Below are 13,431 nucleotides of genomic sequence, written 5' to 3' on the forward strand. Positions count from 1 at the left end.
TGTTCTAATTTCATTCTTTTACATGTAGCTGTCCAGTTTTCCCAGCACCACTTATTGAAGAGGCTGTCTTTTCTCCTTTGTATATTCTTGCCTCCTTTATCAAAAATAAGGTGACCATATGTGTGTGGGTGCATCTCTCGGCTTTCTATCCTGTTCCATTGATCTATATTTCTGTTTCTGTGCCAGTACCGTGCCATCTTGATTATTGTAGCCTTGTAGTATAGTCTGAAGTCAGGGAGCCTGATTCCTCCAGCTTCGTTTTTCTTTCTCAAGATTGCTTTGGCTATTCGGGGTCTTTTGTGTTTCCATACAAATTGTGAAATTTTTTGTTCTAGTTCTGTGAAAAATGCCATTGGTAGTTTGATAGGGATTGCATTGAATCTGTAGATTGCTTTGGGTAGTATAGTCATTTTCACAATGTTGATTCTTCCAATCCAAGAACATGGTATATCTCTCCATCTGTTTGTATCATCTTTAATTTCTTTCATCAGTGTCTTATAGTTTTCTGCATACAGGTCTTTTGTCTCCTTAGGTAGGTTTATTCCTAGGTATTTTATTCTTTTTGTCACAGTGGGACATGGGAGTGCCTCCTTAATTCTCTTTCAGATTTTTCATCATTAGTGTATAGGAATGCAAGAGATTTCTGTGCATTAACTTTGTGTCCTGCTACTTTACCAAATTCATTGATTAGCTCTAGTAGTTTTCTGGTAGAGTCTTTAGGATTCTCTATGTATTGTATCATGTCATCTGCAAACAGTGACAGCTTTACTTCTTCTTTTCTGGTTTGGATTCCTTTTATTTCTTTTTCTTCTCTGATTTCTGTGGCTAAAACTTCCAAAACTATGTTGAATAATAGTGGTGAGAGTGGGCAACCTTGTCTTGTTCCTGATCTTGGTGGAAATGGTTTCAGTTTTTCACCATTGAGAATGATGTTGGCTGTGGGTTTGTCATATATGGCCTTTATTATGTTGAGGTACGTTCCCTCTATGCCTACTTTCTGGAGGGATTTTATCATAAATGGGTGTTGAATTTTGTCGAAGCTTTTTCTGCGTCTATTGAGATGATCATATGGTTTTTATCTTTCAATTTGTTAAGATGGTGAATCACATTGATTGCTTTGCGTATATTGAAGAATCCTTGCATTCCTGGGATAAACCCCACTTGGTCATGGTGTATGATCCTTTTAATGTGCTGTTGGATTCTGTTTGCTAGTATTTTGTTGAGGATTTTTGCATCTATGTTCATCAGTGATATTGGCCTGTAGTTTCCTTTCTTTGTGACATCTTTGTCTGGTTTTGGTATCAGGGTGATGGTGGCCTCGTAGAATGAGTTGGGGAGTGTTCCTCACTCTGCAATATTTCGGAAGAATTTGAGAAGGATAGGTGTTAGCTCTTCTCTAAATGTTTGATAGAATTCGCCTGTGAAGCCATCTGGTCCTGGGCTTTTGTTTGTTGGAAGAGTTTAATCACAGTCTCAATATCAGCGCTTGTGATTAGTCTGTTTATATTTTCTATTTCTTCCTGGTTCAGTCTTGGAAGGTTTTCCTTTTCTAAGAATTTGTCCATTTCTTCCAGGTTGTCCATTTTGTTGGCATATAGTTGCTTGTAGTAACCTCTCATGATCATTTGTATTTCTGCAGTGTCAGTTGTTACTTCTCCTTTTTCATTTCTAATTCTGTTGATTTCAGTCTTCTCCCTTTTTTTCTTGAGAAGCCTGGCTAATGGTTTATCAATTTTGTTTATCTTCTCAAAGAACCAGCTTTTAGTTTTATTGATCTTTGCTATTGTTTCCTTCATTGCTTTTTCATTTATTTCTGATCTGATCTTTTTGATTTCTTTCCTTCTGCTAACTTTGGGGTCTTTTTTGTTCTCCTTTCTCTAATTTCTTTAGGTGCAAGGTTAGGTTGTTTATTTGAGATGTTTCTTGTTTCTTGAGGTAGGATTGTATTGTTATAAGCTTCCTTTTTAGAACTGCTTTTGCTGCATCCCATTGGTTTTGCGTTGTCGTGTTCTCATTGTCATTTGTTTCTAGGTTTTTTTAATTTCCTATTTGATTTTTTCAGTGATCTCTTGGTTATTGTGTAGTGTATTGTTTAGCCTCCATGTGTTTGTATTTTTTTCATATTTTTTCCTGTAATTGATGTCTAGTCTCATAGCATTGTGGTCGGAAAAGATACTTGATATGATTTCAATTTTCTTAAATTTACCAAGGCTTGATTTGTGACCCAAGATATGGTCTGTACTGGAGAATGTTCCATGAGCACTTGAGAAGAAAGTGTATTTTTTTTTTTGATGGAATATCCTATAAATATCAATTAAGTCCATCTTGTTTAATGTATCATTTAAAGCTTGTGTTTCCTTATTTATTTTCATTTTGGATGATCTGTCCATTGGTGAAAGTGGGGTGTTAAAGTCCCCTACTATGATTGTGTTCCTGTTGATTTCCCCTTTTATGGCTGTTAACATTTGCCTTATGTATTGAGGTGCTACTGTGTTGGGTGCGTAAGTCTTTACAATTGTTATATCTTCTTTTTGGATTGATACCTTGATTATTACGTAGTGTCCTTCTTTGCCTCTTGTAATAGTCTTTATTTTAAGGTCTGTTTTGTCTGATATGAGAATTGCTACTCCAGCTTTCTTTTGATTTCCATTTGCATGGAATATCTTTTTCCATCCCCTCACTTTCAGTCTGTATGTCTCCCTAGGTTTGAAGTGGGTCTCTTGTAGACAGCATGTATATGGGTCTTTTTTTTATATCCATTCAGCCAGTCTATGTCTTTTGGTTAGAGCATTTAATCCATGTACATTTAAGGTGATTATCGATATGTATGTTCCTATTACCATTTTCTTAATTGTTTTGGGTCTGTTATTGTAGGTCTTTTCCTTCTCTTGTGTTTCCTGCCTAGGGGAGTTCCTTTATCATTTGTTGTAAAGCGGGTTTGGTGGTGCTGAATTCTCTTAGCTTTTGCTTGTCTGTAAAGGTTTTAATTTCTCCGTCGACTCTGAATGAGATCCTTGCTGGGTAGAGTAATCTTGGTTGTAGGTTTTTCCCTTTCATCACTTTAAATATGTCCTGCCACTCCCTTCTTGCTTGCAGAATTTCTGCTGAAAGATCAGCTGTTAACCTTATGGGGATTCCTTTATATGTTATTTGTTGTTTTTCCCTTGCTGCTTTTAAGATTTTTTCTTTGTGTTTACTTTTTGGTAGTTTGATTAATATGTGTCTTAGCATGTTTCTCCTTGGATTTATCCTGTGTGAGACTCTCTGTGCTTCCTGGGTTTGACTGACTATTTCCTTTTCCATATTAGGGATGTTTTCAACTATAATCTGCTCCAATATCTTCTCAGTCCCTTTCTTTTTCTCTTCGTCTTCTGGGATCCCTATAATTCAAATGTTGTTGTGTTTAATGGGTCCCAGAGGTCTCTGAGAGTGTCCTCAATTCTTTTCATTTTCTTTCTTTATTCTGCTATGTGGTAGTTATTTCCACTATTTTATCTTCCCCGTCGCTTTTCCGTTCTTCTGCCTCAGGTGTTCTGTTATTGATTCCTTCTAGAGAATTTTTAATTTCATTTATTTTGTTGTTCATCATTTTTTGTTTGCTCTTTAGTTCTTCTAGTTCCTTGTTAAACGTTTCTTGTATTTTCTCCTTTCTATTCCTAAGATTTTGGATTATGTTTACTACCATTATTCTGAATTCTTTTTCAGGGAGACTGCCTATTTCCTCTTCATTTGTTTGGTCTGGTGGGTTTTTACCTTGCTCCTTCTTCTGCTGTGCGTTTCTCTGTCTTCTCATTTTGCTTAACTTACTGCGTTTGGGTCTCCTTTTCACAGGCTGCAGGTTCGTAGTGCCCGTTGTTTTTGGTGTCTGCCCCCAGTGGCTAAGGTTGTTTCAGTGAGTTGTGTAGGCTTCCTGGTGGAGGGGACTGGTGCCTGTGTTCTGGTGGATGAGGCTGGATCTTGTCTTTCTGGTGGGCAGGACCGCATCCTGTGGTGTGTTTCAGGGTGCCTGTGACATTATTATGATTTTAGGCAGCCTCTCTGCTAATTGGTGGGTCTGTGTTCTTGTCTTGCTAGTTGTTTGGCCTAGGGTGTCCAGCACTGTAGCTTGCTGGTCCTTTAGTGGAGCTGGGTGTTAGCACTGAGATGGAGACCTCTGGGAGAGCTTTCACGTTTGATATTACGTGGAGCTGGGAAGTGTCTGGTGGACCAATGTCCTGAACTCGGCTCTCTCACCTCAGAGGCACAGGCCTGACACCCGGCCAGAGCACCAAGACCCTGTCAACCACACAGCTCAGAAGAACAGGGAGAAAAAAAGAAAGAAAGAAAGAAAAAAAATAATAATAAAATAAAATAAAGTTATTAAAATAAAAAATTTTTAAAAATCTTTAAAAATATAAGAAACTTTAACAAGTAATAAAAAAAGAAAAGAAAAAGAAAGAAAGAAGAGAGCAACCAAACCAAAAAACAAATCCACCAATGATAACAAGCACTAAAAAATTATACTAAAAAAAAAAAACACGGACAGACAGAACCTAAGGACAGATGGTTAAAAGAAAGCTATACAGGCAAAATCACACAAAGAAGCATACACATACACACTCTCAAAAAGGGAAAAAGGAAAAAAATATATATATGTATATATAAAAATATAAAAGGAGCAAGTAACTAAATCAGTAAACAAATCTACCAATGATAATAAACTGTAAATATTAAACTAAGATAAACATAAAACCAGAAACATATTAGATGCAGAAAGCAAACCTCAACTCTACAGTTGCCCCCAAAGTCCACCACCTCAATTTTAGGATGATTCATTGTCTATTCAGATATTCCAGAGATGCAGCGTGCATCACCTTGATTGTGGAGATTAATCCACTGCTCCTGAGGCTGCTGGGAGAAATTTCCCTTTCTCTTCTTTGTTTGCACAGCTCCCGGGGTTCAGCTTTGGATTTGGCCCTGCCTCTGCGTGTAGGTCACCTGAGACCGTCTGTTATTTGCTCAGACAGGACGGGATTAAAGTAGCAGCTGATTATGGGGCTCTGGCTCACTCAGGCCGGGGAGAGGGAGGGGTACGGAATGCGGGGCGAACCTGTGGCGGCAGAGGCCGGCGTGACGTTGCACCAGCCTGAGGCACGCCGTGTGTTCTCCTGGGGAAGTTGTCCCCGGATCACGGGACCCTGGCCGTGGCGGGCTGCACAGGCTCCCGGGAGTGGAGGTGTGGATCGTGACCTGTGCTTGCACACAGGCTTTTTGGTGGCGGCAGCAGCAGCCTTAGCATTTCATGCCTGTCTCTGGGGTCCGCGCTGATAGCCGCGGCTCATGCCCTTCTCTGGAGCTCACTTAGGTGGTGCTCTGAATCCCCTCTCCTTCTGCACCCCGAAACTATGGTCTCTTGCCTCTTAGGCAGGTCCAGACTTTTTTCTGGACTCCCTCCCGGCTAGCTGTGGCGCACTAGCCCCCTTCAGGCTGTGTTCACGCAGCCAACCCCAGTCCTCTCCCTGGAATCTGACCTCTGAAGCTGGAGCTTCAGTTCCCAACCCCCCTCCCTTTTCTTTATAGAGAGGTTTAAAAAGGTCTCAGAGTGGCAGAGACAGGACTAGAATCCAGGTCACCTGACTTTTATGTCCTTATGTTTTCTCAATGTGATACTGCCTTGAGTAGAAAAGTTTTATAAGATTATATTTAAGAAATTAAAATCAGCACATAAAATACCATTTACAGAATGAATAAAATGATTTTTAAAAAAATATTAGCATTAGGAGATTTTATAGGGATATCACCTTTCTCCAGGAATTTATCATTTGATACAGAGATATGTAGAAATATTGAGAATCATAAAAGATAATAGATTAGTGGATCATTATCTGTCTTACAAAAATTAGTATAGACTGTATTTAAAGAGCCAACTTGCTCATTACAATAAAAGCATAATCCATTTTATAAAAATGTAGCATATTGTATTTTTATTGTAATGAGAAATTATCCCCCATCCCATCTTCCTACTGACTTTCTCCCTGAGGTAACTGACAACTGATATTAACAGCCTAGTTCTTTTGCCCTTGTTCATAAAACTATATATATATATATGTATATAAAAGCAACTTTCTAATTTCACTTAATATATCTTGTTGTAATCTACTGGTCAATAGGTACAGTTCTGTTATTTTTTCTAATGTTTTAATGTGCATATACACACCCATTTATGCAATTTTATACAAATGGCATTACACTGTTCTCTGATAGGTTTTGGGGGTGTAATCATTTTCCTATTTTACTTGCCTCTCCAAGATTGCTTACCTCCAAACTCCAACCATGGTACAGCTCTCACTTTAGGCTGTTTGTAGAAAGATGATTTGCAAGCATTGAAACAGATGGGTAGTATTTGTTCCCTGATTGTTTTACCTATCATTAAAAAACTGCACGTTTGTGGAAGTGAACTCTTGAGTTAACATCTTAGTGGGTGCATATGTATTAACATCTAACACAAAAGTAAGAGTTAACATCTTAATGAGTACATATATGTGCAATGACTTTGTTCTTGTTAGATTTCCATCTTGCTTTTCCTATTCAATAACAACTTGTGAAAATTGTTCCATCTCAAATGGTATAGCTCTAATTCATTATCTTAATGGTTATATAACATTATAAGTATGACTGCTTCATAATTTATTTAACTAATAATATAAATAAATATAAGCATTCCCTTTTCTTCTTTTTCTTTGTCTCTGTAAACAATACTGTAGCAAACATATATGTACATATATTATTTCATATTGGTGTTTTTATCATGATAGGACAACTTCTCAGTAGTGGGTGGGGCTGTGACCTTGAAAGATATGTATATTTTAAAATTTAATAGTTTTATTAAATAACTTTTCCAAAGGGTTCTGATAATTCAAATTCAAAGCCTGCATTTTATTAAAGCCATCTTTCCCTCCATATCTCTCCCATCATAAAAGGACTTTTTTTCCTTTTCTTTTTCTTGGCAAATTAAAAACTAATGCATGAAAGATAATATCACATTGTTGTATGTATTTCGCTATTAGTGATTTTAGCATCTTCTCAAGTGTGTTGGTCATTTGAATTTTCTAAATTGCCTTTTCATACTCTTTGTCCATTTTTTCCCATGGGGATGCTTATTTTCTCTTGACAGATTCCTTAGAGCATCAGTATTAGCATCACCTATGTGTTGGTTGGAAATGCCCAATCTCCAATCTACTGTATTAGAATCTGCATTTTAATAAGATCCCCAAGTAATGCTCCTTAAATTTTGAGAAGCATTGGTGTAGATATTGCACCTTTTCTTGTCATCTACTTTCTTATTTCCAAATTTAGTTTTTATGTATTCATTTGTTTAATGCATTTTTGCCTTAGAAAAGTTATTAATTTTTCATAAATTGAAATGCTTATTTTGTTTTCCTTTTACGGATTTTAGGTTTCTTATCTTGGTGAAGGACTTCTTTGTCCCTAGATTATATGTTTAGCCTCATACATATCTTAAGAATTTTTTCATTTATTTCCCGTTGACTTTAATACCTGTTTTTGTTTTGATATATTGGGGAATAGGGTTTTAATTTATATTCTTACAAATTACTAGCCAGTTGTGCTTATGCCACATATTAAATAAACCATTCTTTCACCACTCAATTGAAATACTATCTGTGTATTATATTAAATCCTTGTGTGTCCTAGGATCTGTTTCTGAATTCTTTGCTCTTTTCCACTGATGCATTTCTCTATTCCTATATCAATACCATATTTATTTGATTCAAATAGATTTATAGAATATTCTCATCTAGTAAGGCAAGTGACTGCTCACTAATCTTTTTATTTTTCTTGGTTATTGTTGTCATTTACTCTTCCAAATGAACCTTAAATTATTTTTGTTTCTAAAAATAAGAAAGCTTACTATTATATAACTCTGGGATTGTAATTGGAATTGCATTAAACATATGTATTCATTTTAGTATCATTTGCATTTTTATGGTATAAAGTCTTTACATACAATAGCATGGTATCTCTTCTATTATCCCAACTAAGTCTTGAGATAGAACATTATTTTCTAATTAATATAATTTGTACTCAAACACTATGGCTCTATCAATTATTAGCTAGTGGCCATAGTATAAAACAATAATGAACAAATGCATAGGGCAAGAGAGGCAATAGGGTATATTGAAAAGAACATAGGCTTTGGAATTTGAACCAAATTTGAATCTCTTGAGCTTATGCTAATTATTTAACGTATCAGAGCTTCAGATTCCTCATTTAAACAAGTGGATAATAATTGTTATCGTTGTGAAGATTAGTTTATCGTACCCAGAAAATGACCAAATACATAATAAGCACATAACAAATATTAGTTACAAAATTCCCTTTATGGTGTAATCTTGCAGTTTGGCCATCTTCTGTTGATTTGAGTAATGCTCTATTCATTAATTTTTGATACCTTGAAGCGTTTCTGCTGAGTCTAGGACCCTATTAAAAAAATACAATGTGTGTAAAAGTACTTTTATAATTAAGGATTTCTAAATACATTTTCATTACCCGTGGGGATGACTTACGTTAATCAAGTAGAACTTTTTGTACAAAATACACTGATGATCAGGGCATTAATTTGCTATTTCTCTTTGCTGCTTTCAGATAAAGGGTATTCTTTTACCTGAAATATACAAACACTTAAAAAAGGCCTATTGAAGAGTGTAGATTAGATAGAGCTGATCTTTTCATTGTTATTTTCTGTATCTCATTTATTTACTCAATAAATATTTACTGAATACCTACTATGTACCAGGCATGTGATAGGCACTGGGGATAAAAGGGTAAACATGAATGATAAGCATGAATGAGTGCTCCTTGCTCTCATGGAGATTATAGTATAACATGGAAGACAGATGAAAAGATAATTAACTATAAATTGTTAAACTAAAATCATGTGTTATAAGTAAATGATATAAATTAAGAAAACCTATAGAGGCATTTAAGCAGGAGGGAAGGAATGTTAAAATTGAAACCTTAAGAATAGATAGGTATTAATCAAGTAAATGAGGAATGAGACATTTTAGGGAGAGAAAACAATGTGTATGAAGGCCCTAGGCTATGAGAAGCATGACAGATTTCAAAAACAGAGCAGGCCAGTGAAGCTGGAGAATAGAGCAAGGAGAAGAGGAATGCAAAACTAAGTTTGGAGAGAGAGGAATAGGTTAGGGTTTATGATCTTGTCCCAAGAACAATGGTAAGTTACTGCTGGACTTTCAGCAAGAGAGTCATGTAATCAAATCTGTTTTTCTTTAAAAATTTATTCCAAAGAGTGGAAAATGTAGAAGGGTGGAAGTAGATATAGAACGACCAAAATAAGTTGATCATCTAGTAGTATTGCAAGTGCTGAAAGTTCAAGAAAAATATATGAGGTAAATGTTCAAATGAAAGAAATTCTATTAATTAAGCTGATTTTTCTGTGGATTAGGAAGGCATCGCTGTTATTTGATTAGCAATGGAACACACTGGTAGTGTTTTCAGAATACCAGTGTTTTATGGGATCACACTTTGAGAACTTCTAGCACAGACGCTGCAAGTAAATGTAAGTATGTAAGTTTTGGCTTTTCTGAATGCGCTCCATGTGTTCTTAAATGAAACCTGTTTTATTTTCATGATTTACAGATTAATGTTCAGAGTAATAGCTTATATATTGAAATACCCTGAGATGATTGGAAAGACTTCATTATCAGACAGACCTGTGTTTGAATCTTGGCACTTTTACTTCATAGCTGAGTTACACAATCTCACTGAGCCTTGGTTTCCTTAGCTGTAAAAATGAAGAAGTGCCTTTTTCGGTGCTGTTTTTACAGGTCCTTATTGAGATCTAATTTAATTACTGTGTGTAAGGTGCTGAGAACACTACAGTTACTCAGTGAATAGTAATTGCTAGTGATAGAAAAAATTATAATAGAGATCGTTGTTACTTTTATTATTTTATTCATTGTCACACTGGTTAAAAGGATGTTCTTCTTGTCATGCATCACAAGAAAGGGCACTAGAGAGAAAGAATCCTTGACGGTAGTAAAGTGAACACAGTGCCTCAAGAAGCTTTCATCAGAACTGAGCCATTAGAACATCAGACAAGGAAAAACGACTCCCAACCTATGACACACAGAGAAATTCTTCACTCACAAAGTAGAAGAGTTAGCAGTATAAGAATAGAGATGTGAAGAGAAATGTTCAAAGAGAAAAGCAATGGCTGAGCTGCTCAAAATCAGTCCATTTACAGAAAAAAAAAGAATAAAAGGGGTTATTTCTTGTTTGTTATTCATGTACATTTGCAGAGTGATTTTAGCCATTTTGATTTATTTCATAAGCATTTATAATATTGCATACTGCATGCAGTGATCCTTTTCATTGGTTACTTTCCCAGAGAAAACCTATCAGATATAGAATTATGATTTATTCCCTTTATTTAGATGAGTAAAGTGAGTAACAAAGTTAAGGAATGTTCTTAAAATGATGCAATTTTTTGATGACAGCTCTTTGTCCAGTAAAACTGAATCTCAGTCTAAATTTTAATTCTCAGCTCACTAAATGTTGTCAAAACATAAACCACATAAAACATAGAAGGTGACTCAAATAAAACCTTGCATGCAGTATCCAGTGGTTCCTCAAGTATTGCTAATTGTCATCACTTAAAACCAAGTATAGTAAAGCTGAATTCTCACACAACTTATTAAAATAGCCAAAAAAAGAGAAAGGAAAAGAAAATGGTTTGAAAATTTAAATATATAGGATACATTAATGCATGTATTCCTTGTTCATTGAATAGTTGTTACATTCCTGTCCTATATTGAGTGTTTAGTATTCAAAGGGAAGGGCAGTAAGGAATTAATGTTTCTTGAGGGATTAAGATTTTACATTTTCCTCATCTCACCTCCACCCCTCCCCAAACATATTTATCATTGCCAAGTTTTATCTGTTCAATGTCTAAAACATATCCAAATCCATTTGGTCTTTCTCCAAATCCACCAGTAACTCCTAAGCCCAAGGCATCATTCTCTTTCTCCTTTGATTTAAATTGCTACAGCGGCCTCCCAAGTGGCATCCCTCTTTTCACCATTGCTCTACTTCAATCTATTCTCTACACAGAAATCACAGTGACCTTTCATAAAACACGAGACTTTCTTTTCTTTATTGTTATTAAGACTTTACTTTTTAGAGCAGTTTTAGACATACAGCAAAATTTAGGAGAAAGTACAGAGATTTCTCTTATATCCCTGGCTTCCACGCATACACAGCCTGCCCCGTTATCAACATCACTCACCAGAATGCTGCGTTTGTTAGAATTGATAAACTTACGCTGACAACATCCTCATCACCAAAAGTTCATAGTTGGCATTACAGTTCACTCTTGGTGTTGTACTTTCTAAGGGAGTGGGCAGATGTGTAATGACACGTGTCCATAGTTATGGTATCATACAGAGTATTTTCACTGCCCTAAAAATCACCTGTGTGTTACCTATTCATTCTTCCCCTCACCCTCAACCCTTGGCATTCACTGAACTTTTTACTGTCTCCCTAGTTTTGGCTTTTCCAGAATGTCATATAGTTGGAATCACACAGTATGTAGATTTTTCAAATTAGCTTCTTTCAGCTAGCAGTATACATTTACGTTTCCTTCATGTCTTTTCCTGGCTTGATAGCTCATTTCTTTTAGGCACTGGGTAATATTTCATTGTTTGGATGTATCAAAGTTTGTTTATCCATTCACCCTACTGAAGAATATCTTGGTGGCTTCCAAGTTTTGACAATTATGAATAAAGCTGCTATAAACATCCATGTGCAAGTTGTTGTGTGGACCTAAGTTTTCAACTCCTTTGGGTAAATACCAAGGAGCATGATTGCTGGACTGTATGGTAAGTGTATGATTAGTTTTGTAAGAAACGACCAACCTGTCTTCCAGAGTAGCTGTACCATTTTGCATTCCCACCAGCAATGACTGAGAGTTTTTGTTGCTCCACATCCTCATCAACATTTGGTGTTGTCAGTGTTCCAGATTTTGGCCATTCTAATAGGTATGTAGTGGTTTTGCACTGTTGGTTTAATTTTCATTTTCTTGAAGGCATATACTGTGGAGCATCTTTTCATATGCTTATTTGCCATCTGTATACCGTCTTTGATGAGGTATCTGTTAAGGTCTTTGGCCCATTTTTAAATTGGGTTGTTTGGTTTTTTTATTATTGAGTTTTAAGGAGGCTTTTAAAAAATATTTTGGCTAATAGTCCTTTATCAGATGTGTCTTTTGCAAATACAGTTGACCCTTGAACAACACAGAGGTTAGGGGCACCAAACCTCCATGCAGTTGAAAATCCACATATAATTTAGAGTTGATTCAACCAATTGTAAATCCTGCAGTACTGTGTATTTACTGTCACAAAATATCTGCCTATATGTGGGCCCGTGCATTTCAAACCTGCGCTATTCAAGGTTAAGCTGTATTTGTTCCCACTCTGTGGCTTGTCTTCTCCTTTTCTTGACATTGTCATTTGCAGAGCAGAAGTTTTAAATTTTAACGAAGTCCAGCTTATCAGTTATTTCTTTCATGGAGAGTGCCTTCCGTGTTGTATCTACAAAGTCATCAACAAACCCAAGGTCATCTAGGTTTTCTCCTGTGTTATCTTCTAGGAGTTTTATAGTTTTGTGTTTTACATTTATGTCTGTGATCCACTTTGAGTTAATTTTTGTGAAAGGTGTAAGGTCTTTGTCTAGATTCGTTTTTTGCATATGGACATCCAGTTGTTTCATCACCATTTGTTGAAAAGACTATCTTTGCTCCATTGTAGTTTCTTTGCACCTTTGTCAAAGATGAGTTGACAATTTTTAACGCTTAACCCAACCCGAAAGGCCCTGCATGATCTGGTCTCTCCAGCTCATGCTTTCTCCTAGATTGCTCCTTTCCATTGTTTAGATCTCATTCAGTTATCACCTCCTCTGAATGACCTTCTTTGAGCATTCATTCTAAGATAAATTTCCCATCTCTGCTATTTAGTTACTATCTTATATTACACTGTTTTGATTTCTCCATAACACTTGTCACATACTATATTTTCTTGTATGTTTGTTTACTTATTTATTACCTATAGTCTACTCCCTCCCAGTCATCTATTCACTAGAACATACGTTTTGCAAATGTAAGGATATCACTTATTCCTGTTCTCTGCCGTATTTACAGCTCCCAGAACAATGACTCGATGTAGTAGGTGTTCAGTAAATATTTTAGAAATATCTTTCTCAATATTAATAATATTGAATCAAGTTTTGGTCCAGAAAATGGCAAGCTTTACTCATCTAAAATTTTTTTTTAATGGGGCAAGTCTTTCTCTAATATGTTCTGTTAGTTTATGTGTTATTGCTAATGCATAATTGCTTCAGATGTTGGCCATGTTC

Source organism: Eschrichtius robustus, chromosome X, assembly GCF_028021215.1.
Source record: "Eschrichtius robustus isolate mEscRob2 chromosome X, mEscRob2.pri, whole genome shotgun sequence".
Lineage (NCBI taxonomy): Eukaryota > Metazoa > Chordata > Mammalia > Artiodactyla > Eschrichtiidae > Eschrichtius > Eschrichtius robustus.